The 19,832-nt window shown below is 42.8% G+C and overlaps 1 protein-coding gene across 1 annotated transcript in view; it reads right to left on the bottom strand.

Annotated features, from left to right (window-relative positions):
* The window catches only part of ATXN7 (ataxin 7), a 142,358-nt gene extending 123,057 nt beyond the window's left edge, over nucleotides 1-19,301 (bottom strand). Inside the window, exons 1-2 of the mRNA XM_049640845.1 lie at nucleotides 16,195-19,301; nucleotides 10,850-15,964 (exon numbers count right to left, since the gene is read on the bottom strand). The gene's annotated coding sequence lies outside the window, so the exon portion shown is untranslated. The remainder of the gene's footprint in view (nucleotides 1-10,849; nucleotides 15,965-16,194) is intronic.
* Between the last annotated feature and the right edge of the window lie 531 nt (nucleotides 19,302-19,832).

Here is a 19,832-nt window from a genome sequence, read left to right as displayed (position 1 = left end):
ATCAGTTTTTGTAATTAAACAGATCAGGATTTAAATCCTGTTTTCTATTTACAGTGACCTTAAGCAAGTCATTTCACCTCTATGATAAAGTTTAATTGAGATAACACAAGCACAGTGCATAGCACATACTAAGTGCCATACTACAGATAAGAAATGGAAGTCTCAATTGCAAGATACCACAAGTCACAGAGCTGATGAGTGGCAGCGGTCAAGGCTTAAAGACAGTTCTTTTTCCTTCTTTCTACAATTCTTTATTGAGCACCATTATTAAACACCATGCTTGGACTGAAGCCATTGCTGTGAAAGAGACATGTAACCTGCTCTCAACGTACTTACATTCTGGTAATGAAGACAGCCATCATTTACACTGATAAATTTGAAAGTGCTTGAGGAAGAAGAGCAAAGTGCCTGATTATATATGGGTTTTAGAACAAGTAATAAGATCCCTGAATTTTGTCTGGAAGGTCAGGTAAGACTTTGGTAAAGAGGCAGTATTTCAACTAGGACAAGGAGGCAGAAGAGACGTTCTTAGATGAGGGTGGAGCAGGCAACCTTGAAGCCAAGGGAATCTCAAGAGAAAAGACTGTCATAGTATGGTGTGTCTGAAGAACTAAAAGGCCAGAGCACCTGAGGCTAGAGATACAGGAGGAGCCAGATCAGAGGACTACAGAGGGACATGGTAAGGGTTTTCAACACCATCCGTCCTTGAAGCAATGGAAACCACCAAAAGATTGGCTGCCTGTGATGAAACAGTATTAAAAGACTCACTCTGATCCCAGCTCCTTGAGCTCAGGGCCTTTTGGTATCTTTTTGTCATCTCTATTTCTAAAACATAGGAAGGTGTAAACTTTTGGTAAGCTATTGTGAGCCATAGGAAAGATTCTCTGGTAAAGACCAGACTAAACCACTTCTCCCTCATTAATCCCACAGCTGATGCTTCTATTAAAGGACCTCTCACTGATTACTACAGTTGGGTGTGGACCTCTTTTCACTGGTCTTAAATTCTGGAAAGCAAAGTAGGTATCTTATTTATCTTTTCATCTCTCAAAGCCACGTGCTCAATAAAGTCAAGGATCGAAACAGACCCTCTTTTAATAGCTTAAAATCCTTATTATATTTCTAAATCAGCTGAGTAAGAATTTTGTTGCCAATTCATCTATGATAAATAGATCTGAAGGGATAAAATGCAAGGATAAAAAAAAGTTCCACTTTTACAGCTTAACTTGTTTTTATAAAGATTTTATTTTTAAGGGTGCCTAGGTGGCTCAATCATTTAAGCAACCCACTCTTGGTTTCAACTCAGGTCATGATCTCATGGTTCATGGGTCTGAGTCCCACATCAGGCTGCGTGCGGGTAGCACAGGGCCTGCTTGGGATTTTCTCTCTCTCCCTCCCTCTCTCTCTGCCCCTCCCCTGCTTGTGCATGTTCTCTCCCTCTCTCTCAAAATAAACTCAAAAAAGAATTAAAGAAATATTTTATTTTATTTATTTATTTTTTAAACATTTATTTATTTTTGAGACAGAGAGAGACAGAGCATGAACAGGGGAGGGTCAGAGAGAGGGAGACACAGAATCTGAAACAGGCTCCAGGCTCTGAGCTGTCAGCACAGAGCCCAACGCGGGGCTCGAACTCACAGCCCTCACGGACCGCGAGATCATGACCTGAGCTGAAGTCGGCCGCTTAACCAACTGAGCCACCCAGGCGCCCCGAAATATTTTATTTTTAAGTAAACTCTACACCCATGGGGTCTTGAACCCACAACCCCAAGATCAAGAGTTGCGTGCTCTGAGTGAGCCAGCTAGGCACCCCCGCAGCTTAACTTTAACAATAAAAACCCATTTCACCAATGTGTGACCAAAAGTATACTTTTTATATTTTAGGATAAATCACTTGTACAGTTCACATGCATTATTTTTTTTAATCTTAGTTTAATTTTAACCAAAACCAAAATGCCCCAGGAGAAGGTCTTTCAGTGATTTTCCAATTCTTATGAGAATTGTTCAGATTAGAATATTTAATTACTCTGATAAGAGTAGGGTAACTGTTTGGACTCTATTAAGATAGAACTTAGTCATAATCAATAGCTCATATGCTTCATGGTTTATTTGGGGATTTCAGGAGGTGAGAATGGTGAGCCAGCAGGATGAAATCATGAGTATGAATATGCCTAGGGTGTGCTAGTAACTCTATTGGCCACCACTCTGGCCCAGCTCAATGCACCAAAGACTTGACGTCTATGGGTAGCATCACTGGGTTAATACAGGTAGGCCTTGGGCGCCCGGGTGGCTCAGTCGGTTGAGCGTCCGACTTTGGCTCAGGTCGTGATCTCACAGTTTGTGAGTTCGAGCCCCGCATCAGGCTCTGTGCTGACCGCTTGCTCAGAGCCTGGAAACTGCTTCAGATTCTGTGTCTCCTTCTCCCTCTGCCCCTCCCCCGCTCACGCTTTGTCTCACTCTGTTTCTCAAAAATAAATCAATGTAAAAAAAACTTAAAAAAAAATACAGGCGGGCCTCCAGGTGAGTTTGGCCAATAGAAGGCACTGAAAGAAGATCAAAGAGGGAGGAAAGAAAGTGGAGGGGAGCATTGCTTTCTTATTCCCTCTGGGCTACAGATTCAGGCAGTGGCTGAAACCCTCCAGGCTATAGCTCCTGCCAGACAGCGTCCCCCCTGCCCCCCCCCCCCCCCCCCGCGCGGCTCCAGGTCTCTCGCCGGACTTCAGTAAAGCTACCTCTTCTCTTTGCTCCTTTGGATCTAATAGTGATAATGGTTTTCTGTTGCTATTAGTTCCTGGGTGACAGGAACCGCATGTTACCCTTAACATTCCTCTGAAAATAATCCTTTCATTAGTCTTCAGAACCATCTGAATGGGCTCAGTTTCCTGCCAGACCTAAGAATTCAAACTATAGACTTGCAAAACCAGCAATCTCCCTCCTTAGCATATAGCAGTTATCATCACAATGGTTATTCATCTCCCAAAGCAACACCTTCAGACCTAGCCTTGCTTGTAAGCTCTTACAATGCTCCAGCAGAAATGACACCTTTTAGGGGCGCCTGGGTGGCTCAGTCAGTTGCGCATCTGACTTCGGCTCAGGTCCTGATCTCATAGCTCGTGAGTTCGAGCCCCACGTCGGTCTCTAAGCTGACAGCTCAGAGCCTGGAGCCTGCTTTGGATGCTGTGCCCTCTGCCCCTCCCCCCACTTTCTCTCTCTGTCTCAAAAATAAACAAACATTAAAAAAAAAGAAATGACACCTTTTAAACTGGTCAGTACAGGAGAACACTGGAGGGTGCTCTTGAAAGACAGCTGGCAGAATGGAGAGCCCAACGCAATTCTCTAGGCAGGAGTCTGTTATGTGTCAAGAAGAAAACGTTTGACGAAGAGATGCTACTTCCTCCTACTTCTCCCTGGGTTTCCTCTCACTAAGGGCGTGGAGTCAAAGTCAGCATTGTATTTTCACACAGAACACCAAGAAGTTGTATCACTGCCTGGGGAAGTCGTCCTGCGTGGTACCTCACTTTGCTGGTTTCTCAGACCTGAGGATCTGCTTACCACTAGGCCAAGGCACACAGAAAGAGAGCCAACCATCTTGTATTACTAGCCACTTGCCCATGAGCTTTCCTTCTTTCGCTCTTTCATTCCAGGATAAATCTTTCTTCTACACTAAGGCAAAAGATGAGCAAGTTGAGAAAATTCTAATTGTTCAGCCTTGCCTGTCTCTTTAACAGATCTGACCAGATTAGCACTTTTCTTTTCCACAGGAGAGGACTGGCATATGCTTATACCATAATCTGCTCTGAGCTCCTTCGGATTCTTCTTTTATCAAGGCAACCGGATTTGAGGTTAGATGTTAATTGAAATCACCTGGGAATATCTAAACAAAGTTTTTTGTTTTTTTTTTTTTAAGTTTATTTATTTTGAGAGAGAGAGAGAAAAGTGCAAGCAGGGTAGGGGCAGAGAGAGAGGGAGAATCCCAAACAGGCTCCGCGCTGCCAGCACAGAGCCTGATGTGGGGCTCCAACTCACGAACTGTTGAGATCATGACCTGAGCTGAACTCAAGAGTAGGACGCTTAACCGGCTGAGCCACACAGATGCCCCTCACCTGGTAGTATCTAAACACTCCACCTTGTTTTCACTTAGTACAAGTAACCTGAAGATGACTATATTTCTGAATGTTGGGACATTTTTTTGAACAAGAGTTGATTTAAAGAATTCTTCTAGGGGGCTGATAAGAATTGATGTGGCTTCTTTAACAAGCTACCCCACCAAGAACTCCAAATGTCTCCCGCTGCAACCAGTAGACATTCAGAGTTAACATACAAGAGTTGCTAAGATAAAGACACAGGCAGACAGACAGTAGTCTGCAGAAAAGATGCTCTGCCTCACTTCAGCCAAGCCTAGTCAAGCCTAGTCAAGCGGCAAGATAGCTCTCTTCTCCCACCTTGGGGTGCAGGGGAGAAGCCTCTCTCTCCTGCCTTGGACAACACCTAAGAGGCAGTGAGATTAACAAAACTTGATTCCCACTACATATCCATTCCTATCACTCATTAATTACCCTTACTTATAAACATTCATTCCAAAGGATATTTAATTGGGAAACTCTATAACCAGCTGGGTGGATCTACATCAAATATTAATAGTGGTATCTTTGGGTAGTGGAACTATGAGTAACTGTTATTTCCTTCTGTGTCTGTGAAGTTTTCTAAATTTTCTACAAATACCTATTTTTTCTTAGTTGTTCTAAGAGGGGGTTAACTCAAACACTTGATTTTTGCAATCAGGAAAAAGTTATTAACCAAAAACCCTGCAAACATTCAAATATTTCAGTTTTCCACGAGAACCAGATTTATATAATTTTTTTATGGAATTCTTAAAACTCAAAATCAAAATCATATTTTTTAGCTTGTGTGTATTTTAAGATTTTCAATACTATACTTTATAACTTTTGTTTTAAAATAAGAAACCAGGGGGGCTTCGGTGGCTTAGTCAGTTGACTGTCCCACTCTTGATTTCAGCTCGGTCATGATCCCAGGGTCATGGGATTGAGCCCCACATTGTGCTCTGCCCTGGAGTGTGGTGCCTGCTTGGGATTCTCTCCCTCTCCCTCTCCTCCTCTCCCCCTCTCGCGCTCCCTCTCCCTCAATAAAATAAAACCATTCAAAATGTGAAAAACAAATGCTAAACTGGATTTAGCATGTAATTTTTATCCAGGACATATCACAACCTTAACTGAGATCATGTAGGCTCTTTTCATACTCTAAAGTACTAACACAGATTAAAAAAAAAGGGGGGGGGGACTGTTTCTCTCTGTAAATACACCACTCAGATAATATCATATGTAGTTATATGGTTAAGAGACTACAGATACAAAGAGTAGCGTTTCTTCCACTACAAATGCTAGCCAATAAAAATTTTCCAGTCTACAGGTGATTAATACTTGATACCTGGTCTATGGAAAGGAAAGCTAATCATTGCTGGCTGTTAGCTAAATCAACAGACACACTAAGAAACCTGTGTCCTATCACATCATGACTGCTGTTTACTATGCAAACGGATTTTTCAGTTTAGCTCCATCATTGTTCTAAACAGAAAACTGCAATACTATCTTTTCTAGGAGCTACTGTTCTCATAATCTATAATAACTAAACACATATTACTCACTGTCTTGTAGTGATGAAATATATTCACACGGAATCTCAAAAACCATAAACATTTTTACTAGCTTCAGGAAGCTAGTAAATTTGAACAAGTGATTCCTTTTAAACTGTCCTAATGTAATGGCAAATGGTCTCTTTTCTAACTTCGATTTCCAAATGATTTATAGTTATAAGTACCAGAACAATAATAATCAACAGGATGGGTAGTGGAGGGAGTAGCAAATGGAGTCTTAAATATCTCCTTTCAAAGCAGCTAAGAAGAGCTATGTTCCAAAACACTAAAAATGTCTTTGTGTTCAGAATGTTAAAACTTAAACACAGCAGTGAACAAAATATAAAGAGATGAAAAGTATGCATTTTTCAATGAAGAACTTTGTAGGCACTCTTTTCAGGATTAAGTTCAAGGATTCTAAAGGTTCAAAATACCTGCAAAAATGAGGCAAACTAGAAATGCACGAGGAAAAAAAGGCAGTCTCTGACTAGTGTTAACATGTTTAGAAGCTGTAGAAATCAGCACCTGAAACAAATCAGGAGAAGAGCATTTAAAAACTAGTGTTAAGTGTCAGGACAAGGTTCTAGAAGCTATGGAGAAAGTCTTAAGATGTGTCTATTTACAAAAAGTTCTGGCCAAATAAGAACCACCACATTACCACTATGACCGTGTTAATGGTGAAAACTACAGTGACACCTTACCAGCAAGGGGAAAGGGCCTAACATACAACCCTATTGTTAACAGAACACTGTCTAGAGACCCTAATTAAACAAAAGTGGCAAGTACTCCTCTCAAAATCACTCGTAGTGGTGGGCCTGAACAGCAGAAAACAGAGCAGACCGTTTAAAAGAAGAGTCCAGGGGCTGGGAAGACAAGTGACTACACCACAAGGTGGTAATTACACCGTGGTAAAATAAAAAAGGCCAGACTGAAGGGCTCCAAGAGGTACTTCAAAACCAGCTAATCTAATCGTGGCAAGAAGAGGTGGGACAAATCAGCTTCTCAACGGACTGTGGGGAAATAAAACACACTGGTCCTCCACGTCAAGAATAAACGAAAGGGAACTACCTGCATCACACACCAATGTCCCCACAGTAATAAAGGCCAAACATATATTCACCTAGCTCCAATTTATCCCCAAAACTTGAGAAACCACAAGAGAGGCTTCTTGAACAGTCCTCAGCAAAGGCATGAGTAGTCACACCTCGGTTTTCCTGCCAACAGTCCTTTGTTGCAGGGGAAATGGCTCAACTTTCCTAAAACCATATGCTTAGATGAAAAATAGGGAAAATACGTTTTTCTGACTTCAAATGGTTATTAAACAAAATAGGAATATATATGTATATATATTTGATACATGTATATTTGATACATATGAGTGTATATATATATATGTGTGTGTGTGTGTAAAAACGCTCTGAATAAAAAATCACACTGCATTTGCACATTTTACTGCTAGAAACATAGTTTAACTTCTACGCTAAAGGCTATACAGATGTAGGTTGTTCCTTCAGCCCATAAGACCTAAATGTTTATTTGTAAGACCTAAAATGTTTATTTGTGGGGCACCTGGCTGGCTGAGTCGGTTGAGCATCTGACTTCCGCTCAGGTCATGATCTTGTGATTCGTAAGTACAATCCCCAACTCAGGCTAGCTGCTGTCAATGCAGAGCCTGCTTCAGATCCTCTGTCCCTCTCTATCTGCCCCTCCCCCGCTTGTGCTCTCTCAAAAATAAATAAAACATTAAAAAAAATAGTTTAAATAACAAAAAAATAAAACACTTATTTTTAAGTAGCAAGGTTACAATGACAGCCAGTAGACACCTGGAGAAGACAGAAAAAGAAAAGCAGGGCAGTATGGGGAACATTTAGCACAGGAGCCAATAATGACATTTATCTGTATCCTAAGGGGATCACTATGCACTAGGTAAAAATGTTCCTAACAAGAACCCTGTAACCAATAAATGGTCAAATTACAGTTCATATGATTTTCTTTTAAAAATCAGGGAAATGAGGGGCGCCTGGGTGGCGCAGTCGGTTGGGCGTCCGACTTCAGCCAGGTCACGATCTCGCGGTCCGTGAGTTCGAGCCCCGCGTCAGGCTCTGGGCTGATGGCTCGGAGCCTGGAGCCTGTTTCCGACTCTGTGTCTCCCTCTCTCTCTGCCCCTCCCCTGTTCATGCTCTGTCTCTCTCTGTCCCAAAAATAAATAAAAAACGTTGGAAAAAAAAAATTTTTTTTAAATCAGGGAAATGATAGAAAAGATGACTATGCAAAAAATGGATAAATTTGTTATTGCTCTTAGAATGATAAGCACTTATTACTAGCAGAAATGGAAATCGATGGTGAAGAGTCACAAAAGTACTTCTCAAACTGGGGTTTAAGAACCTTTAGAGGCAGGTGGGGTTGGGAGGGAAAGGGGTGAACCAGAGGTCATGAAGGGGTTGCAAATAGATGTGTTTAATAATGCACAAAGCGGCTCGTACAAATGTTCAGACAGTAGACATCTGTGGGTTCTATCAACTTTGCATTCACTCCCCTGCTGGGGAACACCGCCACGCCCCCCAAAAGCACCACCACCAGCAGGTAGTTTCTTGGTGAAGCAGGAACCAAGGCACCTTCCAGGATCCAGTCTGATCTCTCCGTAGAGAATGTAGTTAAAAAGAGTTAGACACGTTAATAAGTCCAGCACCCTGAGAAGACTGTCCACTGAGGCCTGCTGGTTCTCTATGGTCAATTAGAAGAGCTACACCACATCCTTCGAATAGCCTCCTTTTTTGCTTCTAGTAGCCCGATTTTGTTTCTACTACTTACGATGGAAGACCTTTAACCGATCAGCCATGATTTTCTGTCTAGGAGAGTCTATTTTCTCAAAGATTTGGGGCGTAAAATGTAATTTGACAAGTAATTTTAAACTATTAGTTTTATGACAAAAACAAAGGGATGTTACCATGGAGTAGGCTACAGACTTCATGTAAAATTTTGAGATATTGGATTTTGCTTTTGAGATTTTTAAAGATATGCTTCTTCCCCCCCCCCCTCCCTCTCCCTCTCTCCCAGGAAAGTTTCTTTAGCAATGGATTTAAGAAGCACTGATCCAGGGAAAACCTTCCTTAACTTTTAGGATCTGCCTCTAACTTCTTAAAGATCTAGGACAAGTTACTTAACCTCCCTAAGGCTCACTTATCACAACTTTAAAATGGAAGTAGTAATAGTACCTATCTCATAGAGGCGTTAGTTATCCTAAGAGATAACACAGGGAAGCACTTAACACTGTGCTTCACAGCAGAGTTTGTCAGTCATGGCAAACAAGGGCTAATGTACAAAAGCCAAGTGCATACTGTTTGCAAAGATGGCCACAACAATACCCCCACCCCACTCCTGCAGTCAGCATGACCTGTCATATGTACTCTGCAGCATCTCCCATCAAAAGGTGGTGCCTACTTTCAACTCTTGGATCTGGACTGGGCTTGTGGCTTTCCTTGATCAACAGAATGTGGCAGAGTGACCCTGTGGGACTTCTAAGCCTAGGCCTCAAGTAGCGTTGCAGCTCTCACCTTCTTGAAACGTAACATCTGCACATGACGGTATTTACCTGGTCTTAGCTGCTAGGTCACGTGGTGGTCAGATGAGCTGTCCCAGCTAGATGCCTAGACCTAGAGATTCCCTAGACTAGCTCTGACTGGAGGCTTCAGAGGGCAGCAGCCACATTAGTGACCTCAGGCCCAAGAAGAGCAGCAGCAGAACTGTCCTACCCTAATTCTGTGTAAATGGTCATTATTTTAAGCCACAAAGTTTTGGAGTGGATTCTTCTTAGTCTATAATACATAACTGATATGTACACTTAGTGAATTACCATAGTATTTCTAGATTTTTTTATTCTACTCATTTCCTAAAATTCCCTACAAACAAACCCAAAGCCCCTATCTTTGCAAATAAGTATGTCACAGCCTGCTGTGGTTGTACTTCTCATTCTTCATCACCAGGTCAATGTTTCTAATTTCATAGAAACATTGAAATATATCTCAGAACTTGGGGGTTTAGGGTGGAAAGTAAAACATACCCCCAAACCAAAATAACTTAAGTGAAAATAAAGTGAAAATTTTCTAAAATTATCACAGGTACACCACAAAGATGCAGGTGCAAACATAGTTGAGCTAAAAATGAAGTAACTGGCTGAAAGAAAAAAAAAATGAAACAAAATTACTCTGATTCATTCAATAATAGAAATCAAAACAGACTCTCCCTTCTAACAGTTTTTGTGCCTGGCATTTTCTTCAATATGCTTTATTATTACTATTTTAATGTTTATTTTTGAGAGGGGGAGCATGAGTGGGGGAGGGGGAGAGAGAGAGAGGGAGGCAGAGAATCAGAAGCAGGTTCGCGCTGTCAGTGCAAAGCCTAATGCGGGGCTCCAACTCAGGATCCATGACATCATGACCTGAGCCAAAGCTGACGCTCAACTGACTAAGCCACCCAGGTGCTCCTCCTTCCATATACTTTAAAGATGACCAAAACCTTCTTTTATTTATTTTTTTAAACGTTTATTTATTTTTGGGACAGAGAGAGACATAGTATGAATAGGGGAGGGTCAGAGAGAGAGGGAGACACAGAAATCGAAGCAGGCTCCAGGCTCTGAGCTGTCAGCACAGAGCCCCGACGCGGGGCTTGAACTCATGGACTGTGAGATCATGACCTGAGCCAAACTCAGACGCTTGACCGACTGAGCCACACAGGCGCCCCCAAAACCTTCTTTTAAAGGTTTGTCACTATGCATTGTCAACAGGAAGGAAATGCTTACTTTAGGTCACTATCCATTCACCAAATATTTATGGAGTACCACGTCTAAGCTAGTGAGCTGTTAGCCCCTGAACAACTTGATAGTGGACAGAGACAGCATGGGTAAAGGGAGCATGACATGACTAGGCTGAACCTCGATCACACTCCTGTCTTGGTCAAGGTACCCGCTCTGGTTAGAGGGTTTAGGCTGGTGAATGTGGCAAACAAGGCTCTGCCCTCATGCAAGCATGCCTCTAGAAGGAGAGAAATATTAGCAGCTGACATTATCATCACCGATACTATCACTATCATTACCATTGTTACCATGTACCTTTACCCGTCCCACCACTTCTTCCTCCTTAATGACTGCTAAGTATCTGGCACTCTACTAACCACTTGCTGCCTTCAATCTTCACAACAACTTACCAAGGTATTGCCTGCATTTCCATTCATTCATCCGTTCATTTGTTCATTCATTCAGTAAGCTCTACATCCAACGGGCTTGAACTCGTGACCCTGAGATCAAGAGTTGCATGTGTGCTCTACCGAGGGAGCCAGCCAGGCGCCCCTGTATTGCCAACATCTTACATATGAGGAGACTGAGGCCCTAAATGGAGAAAAGTAACACAGATAGTAAGTCGTGAAGCTCAGGTTTTAAATGCTACACTATACTGCCTCCGTACACACAAATTACTTATGATATTACAGGAATTTCAACAGGGAGAGAATCTTTCACAAGAAATGAGGCACAATGTACTATCATGCAAATGCGTTCAGTATGTTTCTTCTGAAAACTGTTATTTAATTCTGTATGGATTTTTTTCTGTCCTATTAGAAAGGTCTGGAAAATATTCTTATTAGCAAAATAGAAAGTATTTTTTTAAAAAAAACCAGAAAACATTTTTAAGATATATGAGAAAGCATATTTCACATCTAATACAACACAATGAAGGGAAGTAGTCAAGACAGTTCAATTAGCCACAAATAGATATTTTCATTGCTATATTTATTCTTCAGTATCTTTATTATTTTTCCTGATTATAAAAGCAAATGCTACATGAGAAAAATGTATTTTTTTAAAACACCCACAATCTTATTACTTAGAGATAACAAATTCCCATTATTTGGGATATATTCTTTCAGATACTTCCTTTTAAGTTTCTATACACGGGGTTTTGTCCACCTTAAGAAATCATACGTTAATAACAAAAAAATTCACGCGTTACACATATTCTCATACTACCCTCTTCTTCCTAAACATCATTCTATGTCAATGAATATCGGCCTGCATCATCTTTTTTCTTTTAAGATTTTATTTTTAAGTAATCTCTACCCCAACATGGGGCTCAAACTCACGCCGAGATCAAGAGTTGCACGCTCTACTGAGTAAAACAGCCAGACACCCCTTGCATCATCCCTTTTAATTTTTTTTTTTTTAACATTTATTTATTTTTGAGACAGAGACAGAGACAGAGCATGAATGGGGGAGGGACAGAGAGAGAGAAAGACACAGAATTGGAAGCAGGCTCCAGGCTCTGAGCCATCAGCCCAGAGCCCGACGCGGGGCTCGAACTCACGGACCGCGAGATCGTGACCTAGCTGAAGTCGGACGCTTAACCGACTGAGCCACCCAGGTGCCCCGCATCATCCCTTTTAAAGACTGCACAATATTTCACTGCATGGTTAGGTCCTGATAGACTTAATCAGTCCTTTCACAAGCATTTGGGTTACTTTCTATGTTTTGCTATTATTACTATTTTTTTAATTTTCTAATGTTTATTTTTTTTTAAATTTTTTTTTTTTTAACGTTTATTCATTTTTGAGACAGAGAGAGACAGAGCATGAATGGGGGAAGGCCAGAGAGAGAGGGAGACACAGAATCTGAAACAGGCTCCAGGCTCTGAGCTGTCAGCACAGAGCCTGACGCGGGGCTCGAACTCACAGACCGTGAGATCATGACCTGAGCCGAAGTCAGACGCTTAACCGACTGAGCCACCCAGGCGCCCCTCTAATGTTTATTTTTTGAGAGAGAGAAAGAGAGAAAGAGCATGAGCAGGGAGGGGCAGAGAGAGAGGGAGACACAAAATCTTGAAGCAGGTTGAGCTGTCAGCAGAGAGCCCAACGCGGGGCTCCAACCCAGGAACTGAAAGATCATGACCTGAGCGGAAGTCTGACGCTTAACCTAGTGAGCCACCCAGGCGCCCCCTACGTTTTGCTATTATTAAAAAATGGGGCAATGAGCAGTCTAGCACACACACCTATGCACATTTGACCGTTTCTTTAAGATAAATTTCTAAATGTGGACTTGCCATTTTATGACTGAATGCATATTGCCTAAATTGTAATCCAAAAAATATGTACCAAATTTGCCTTTAAAAAAAAAAAAAAAAAAAAGGAGGGGCGCCTGGGTGGCTCAGTTGGTTAAGCTTCTGACTTCGGCTCAGGTCATGATCTCACGGTTTGTGGGTTCGAGCCCCGCATCAGGCTCTGTGCTGGCAGCTCAGAGCCTGGAGACTGCTTCGGATTCTGTGTCTCCCTCTCTCCTCCCCTCCCCTGCTCATGCTCTGTCTCTCTCTCAAAAATAAATAAACATTAAAAAAAAAAATTTATAAAAAAAAAGGAAACCCTTGGGCACCTGGGTGGTTCCGTCGGTTGAGCATCTGACTTCGGCTCAGGTCATGATCTCATGGTTCATGAGTTCAGGCCCCTAGTCGGGCTCTGTGCTGACAGCTCAGAGCCTGGAGCCTGCTTCAGATTCTGTCTCCCTTTCTCTGCCCCCCACCCCCACTTACACTCTGACTCTCTCTCAAAAATAAACATTTTTTTGAAAACTAAAAAAAGAAACCCTTAAATTCTAAGAGTAATATATTTTACTACTATCGAGATTAAATGGCAAAATATTTTAAAAACTGCATCTTATCTTTAAATATCTAAAATATTGGTGCATAACTGATATTACATTAAATTTATATTTGGAGGGGGGAATTCTAAATTGCCCAGTAACCTCTAGTGGTTTTATTTTTAGCATAATGTTGTTGTTTTGAAAAGTTAAACTCCAAAAAAAAAAACATAGTTGGGGCAAAACAAGCAAATTAGTGGAGAATATTAAAAGGCAGAAAGGGAGGCAAAATATAAATGAATTAGTTACAGCAATTACCAGGTCACCAAATCTGCATCCCATACAATGACCAAGAGAGAAGGGTCAAGAGAGAGAAACAGGGAAACTAAAAGCAGCAGCCCTCAGCGTTGCAGCGATGGCCGGATGAAATTACACACAGACATATACATCTACATGCTCTGTACACATCAATCCTGGAGCTAGTCTCCAGAGGTTAGAGCACAAGAGGAATCTTTGTGTGCTTTAGTTAACCAAACATCATGCAGAAAGGAGGTGGGGGAGTCCACATACAGATTTCCTTAAGGTAAGAGCATCTAGTCAGCAGATTGATGGCCTAGTATATTGGTTACATCCGTCAGGACAAGGGGACAACAGGAACTTGAAGCATAAGACAGCTCCAAAGGCACTGATTCCTCTCAAAACCATCACACAGGACAGGGGTCAAACATCAAGCCCTATGGAAAGCTTGGCAAGGTAAGAACATTTTTAGCAATAAACAAAATTTACTGGTGATATAGTAATATACTGCTAAGAAGGGATAGGGCGCCTGGGTGGCTCAGTGGCTCAGTCGGTTAAGCGTCTGACTTCAGCTCAAGTCATGAGCTCACACTCCGTGAGTTTGAGCCCCGCGTCGGGCTCTGTGCGGACAGCTCGGAGCCTGGAGCCTGCTTCAGATTCTGTGTCTCCCTCTCTCTCTGCCCATCCCCTGCTCATGCTCTGTCTCTCTCTGTCTCAAAAGTAAATAAAAACATTAAAAAAAAATTTTTAAAAAAAAAGGGAAAGCCACACCCTATAACTGAGAACAACTAACCGGACGGAGTTTCATCCTGATAGAGGAAGACAGGGGCCTTAGGTAATGCTGCCATACCAAAAGCATAGAATACTTAAGGCAAATGACACTGTGTGCAGGCAGGGGTGTGGGGGCAGGGGGTAGCTTGATGATGCCACAAACCTATAGGACTTAGGAGTCTAACATTCTTCTAGGCAAGGGGTCAGCGAACCATGGGCTATAGGTCAAATCTACCCGCTGTCTGTACACACCATGAGCCCAGAATGGCTTTTACGTTTTTAAATGATTGAAAAAATAAAAACATATTTCATGGCACATAAAAATTATATGAAATTCAAATGTCAGTGTCCATAAAGTTTTGGTGGAACACAGCCACGGCCATTTGCTTATGTCTCTGGCTGCTTTCTAGATACACTGATAGAGTTGAGCAGGTATGACAGAGAGGATGGGGGTAGGAGAGGTGGCTGACAAACTGGAAAATGGCCTTTATAGAAAGTTTGCTGACCTCTGTTCTAGGCCATAAAACCATGTATTTTTTTAATGGATCACAGCTCCAAACCTGTGCATGCTTGTTGGCTTGGCCCCTAAAATACCCAGGATTTAGACATAACCTGCCAGCCTAACAGAGAATGCAACCCCACTGTTAAGAACAGCAGACAGGTCCTGTAGATGCTGGGGCACCTACAGAAAGATTTCTGGCCGTGGTAACCAGAAAGATTTGAAAGGCTTTAATGAGTTGGAATTAGGATGGTCCCTAAAGGTTTACATGGGAATATTTTGAAAAACCATATTAGCTTTTCCTTTGAAAGACAAGAATGAAATCAGCCTCAAGATGCCTAGTACCTTTAAGATTTATACTAGGGGCCTAGGGCTGAGCAAAGCCTTTTGCTTTTATTATCTCATTTAATGGTCACCTCCTCCTGACTCAAAGAGGCTGGATGGCTCAAGCTGAACACAGCCAGAAAGCTTAGGAAATGGGAGTCAAACCCCATCACAGCTTGTGTCCATACCACTACCCTCACTTGACAGCAGGAGGCATGAAGGCTCACCATGAATAAATGAAAGGAAAAGACCACAGAAACAGTGGAAGCAAGTATGCTCTTATAGCCATGAGCATTATAAGTATTTTAATCACATCTGTCTTCTAACTAGTAACACCTTCTCTTCTTTCAGTGTTTAGAGATAGGAAAACATAATTCAGTTCTTCCAGACTCCTTTCCCTGGTGAGAAACATCAATGCAGGTACCCAGTTGTGGAGCCATTTTAAAGATGTCAGAATCAGGCAGCCAAAGTTATAGGTGTAATTTCCACTCCTGAAGTCCCTGGAACACCTGTGAGGGTCACCTGTGAGGGTCCGTGTCAGGAGCAGAGGAGCAAACATTTTCAGAGGCAATGGACTAGAAAGTGCATGTGCAGTTTCTTAGTTTAGATTTTTCATTCAAATTACAAATGAAGAGAAAAAGTTAAGCGGAATCTTACACAAGGAGACAGCTATGATATTGGTGGGCTGGCACTGTTTCTTTTTGCCCAGCACCCGTGTCCGCAATTTCACCAATCACCATCATCTTCCCTCAACCTTCCCCCGGACCTCTACAAGATAAGGACCACTTACCCCAAACTCGTTTTTGAAAACCTAATTTTTTTTTTTTCAACGTTTTTTATTTTATTTTTGGGACAGAGAGAGACAGAGCATGAACTGGGGAGGGGCAGAGAGAGAGGGAGACACAGAATCGGAAACAGGCTCCAGGCTCCAAGCCATCAGCCCAGAGCCTGATGCGGGGCTCGAACTCACGGACCGCGAGATCGTGACCTGGCTGAAGTCGGACGCTTAACCGACTGCGCCACCCAGGCGCCCCTGAAAACCTAATTTTTAAAAGATGTTTCAATTTGTTAATATTTTCATCACACTTTGAGAAATAATATAGATCATTACCACATACCATGTTTAGATTCATTCATTCATTCATTCATTCAGGTGTTTATTAGTGTTACCTGCGCCTAGCTTCCAAGTCCTTCATACGGGCCAAGTGAGGGATTCAGAGTTTTTTACACAGGAAACTTCATGCCAGCCTCCCCATACCTCTACCGCATAGGCTTTACCCAGATGAGGAGCTGGACGGTCAGGTAGGTTTCTTAGCCACACTGAATGAAAGAACCCAGATCTGAACTTATATCTGCCTGACTGAGAAACTGTTTTTCCCATCACGCTCTGCTCAGAATGCTTACCTCCCAGTCACGTTTCAGATTTGCTGGACAGCAATAAGAAAGTGGAGCTGGGCGAACCATTTGCTTCAAAGGCTGGTTGTCAAATCAAATCTCTGCTTATTGACCATCAGTCTATCTGGTCTAAACTTTTAAATATAATTTTAAAACAGGGGCACTTAGGTGGCTCAGTCAGTGAAGTATCCTACTCTCGAATTCGGCTCAGGTCATGGTCTCACAGCTCATGGGTTCGAACCCCACGTCAAGCTCTGTCCTGACAATGCAGAGCCTGCATGGGATTCCTCTCTCTTGTCCCTCCCCTGCTTACACGTGCACATGCTCTCTCTCCCCCATTCTCTCTCTCTCAAAAATAAATAAATAAACTTAAAAAAATAAAAAGAGCCACAATGCACCCAGGAAGAGCATGTCAAGCCCTTTATGTGTGTGAATGGTTTATCAACTAACACGCAATGCTTTCCTGTGGCAACAAAGTGGGAAGTGTTTTTGTACCTCTAAGACCACTTGACTAGACCCAAAACAACTTTAAACATCAAGTACTGTGCACAAAGACCTACATTTTCTTTTTTCCTTTCAAAGATTATTCTCCCATTTTATTGAATAAAAACATACAGCTCTAACATTTTGGGGCCCTGGACCTCTTTTATAACACAACCACAGACCTTCTCCCTAGAAAGGCACACATACACAAAAAGTTTTGGTCACAACTATAGGAAATTCAGGAATCTCTTGAAGTCAATTCATGGATCCCTAGAGGTCCAAAGACCTCATGACAACCCATATTCTAAAAGTATACTGCAGGAGCACCTGGGTGGCTCAGTTGGGTAAGCGTCTGACTACAGCTCAGGTCATGATCTCACGGTTCGTGGGTTTGAGCCCTGTGTCGGGCTCTGTGCTGACAGCTCGGAGCCTGGAGCCTGCTTCGGATTCTGTGTCCCCCTCTCTCTCTGCCCCTCCCCTGCTCACGCTCTGTCTGTCTGTCTCTTTCTCTCTCAAAAATAAATAAACTTAAAAAAATAAAAATAATAAAAAATAAAAGCATACTGCAGAAATGCCTACATCATTTCATAGGACCAGGGTAAAGACCTTATAGCCAGCTCTCTCATCATCCTTTATAATTTCAGAAGGCTAATAACAAATGAACACTCAAACTTCCACAAGTAGACTCCCATATTCTCCAAGAAACCAGCAATCTAAGGACTTCAATAAAATCACCAAATCTAAAGTCATATAAATTCAAAGTCCAAATCAGTTTTGTTAGAGCTTAGAATCTGTTACTTCTTTCTGCCCACAAAGATTTCCTTATAAAAGAAACATCAGTATGGCCTAAAGCTTAGTCCTTCCTACTTTAACACTCGTGAGCATATTAAGATATAATTATATGAAAAAAGACTACTTCTAAATTACTAAAACATGTCCTTTTACTACACATATGAATAAAGTCAATTAAGAAAATTCTCAAATGTTCATTTGCAAGATAAATTATGTGGTTGGCAAGCAGACTTTAAACATTTCATAAAGGCTCAAATTTTGACGTGTTGCCAACCAGGTGGGTCAAGAGCTTTCAGAAATGTTTAGTTGTAGGTATACCTCAAACTTTAAAGTCTTTCAAATGTCTCTTGGTCTTACTGCTTTATAAAATTTCTAGCACTGTCCAACATATTTTTAGTTACAAAATGAACTTATAAAAGTGGCCAGAACTCCACCCATGAATACCAGATAAAAGGTCTCATAAAAATTTAAGTTACAAGGGGCAGTGATACTCTCCTATCAACAGCACCAAAGATTATTTTAAATCACTTAAGATACTGTTTCAAAATCATTATTTGATAAGATGAAGTAACAAGCTGCTTACACAGAACATCATTTCACCCCCGACAATTATCTTTTAAACAGTAATGACCCTCACCAAAATGCAGTTGGGATGTATAATCAAGCGACACTTTCAATGTACAGTTTGTAGTCCTAAGATTTAAAGTAAGTCTTGCTTTGGTTAGAATATGTTCTCTCCTTCTAAAACCAAGAAAATGAACACAGCCTGAGGCCCGTGCACACTCAGCGGTTAAGTCAGTATTATTTTAAGGCCAGGGGAGGCTTTTCACCCTAGCGGAGGTCAAGTTATACCTCACAATCTTCAAAGTAATCTTTTTTTCCTTTGTGCCAAAAGTCGAAGGTGCTAATTCTTGAGAGCAAGGTTTTAGAGCATTATTAGAGTTTCGACTTCCTATATGTGAATAAAATTTTACATATACGGATCTCCAGCTAGGGATTAAACACACTTCACTGCCATACATTTGCATTTACAGCTCTCCCTCTTCGGAAGAACGGAGACAAAACAGGGAGAATGAACCCAAGTTTCTCAAAGAACCAAAAACAACCAAATCCAACCCACATAACTGCCTCAGCCCGGATGTGAGAGAGGCAGGGTACTTGGGGGGGGGGGGGGGGGGGTGGTGGCAGGAAAACTGGAAAATAACTTCACGCTCAAGAAGATACCAAACCTGGGTTAAAACTCACACACGCTCCTTCTGCCAAAGTGAATCTCCCCCGCTGGAGATCAAATCAGCAGTACTGGTTCTGGTTTTCCTCCAGCCTCTCCCCACCTAAATGTTGCCATTTACGAGAAACTCCTCGAAGTTGAATCAAAGTGACTTTTGGGAAGAGATGCCAATATGATCTACAGAGTGCTCCGGAAATGTGTAACTCTACACACGAGGCAACGTTACTCCTTGGGCACCAACACCCACCCCCCCCCCCCCCCCCCCCCCCCCCCCCCCCCCCCCCCCCCACCGCCGCCCCCCCCCCCCGCGCCCTTTTTGTTTTTTTTTTTGAAAATCGGAGAGAGCATTAAATAAAGCACCGCATCCAGGTCACCGATGGGCTCCCGGCGCCCGGGAAGGTCCGCGAGCACCGCGCTCCCCGGCCGCTCCGCCAACTCCTCCCGGAGGTCTCCAAGTTTCTCTTTCCCCACCTCTGCGAGCACCCGCCTGAGCCCGGGAGGGAAGGGGGCGGCCCCAGGCGCCGGAACCGAGCGACCTGGAACCCTGGGCCTTTGCGGCTCGCCGGCCGCGCCCGGCGCAAGTGCCCGCGTTCGAGACCCCGGGCGCGTGTGGGCGCCAACTTCGCGGGGACCATCGCGCCGTACCCTCGCGGCGCCCCTAGTCCTGCGCCTCCCGGGCCAGCCGGGTCCGGGCGTCCCCGCCACCCTCCCCGCCCCACGGCGGAGCGAGCCCACCCCCAGCTGCGGCAGCCGGGATGCGGCGGCGGGGAAGGGGGGGGGG

Source organism: Panthera uncia, chromosome A2, assembly GCF_023721935.1.
Source record: "Panthera uncia isolate 11264 chromosome A2, Puncia_PCG_1.0, whole genome shotgun sequence".
NCBI classification, from domain to species: Eukaryota; Metazoa; Chordata; class Mammalia; order Carnivora; family Felidae; genus Panthera; species Panthera uncia.
The sequence above is the reverse complement of the archived record's forward strand: the minus strand, read 5'-3'. Positions and strand labels throughout refer to the sequence as shown.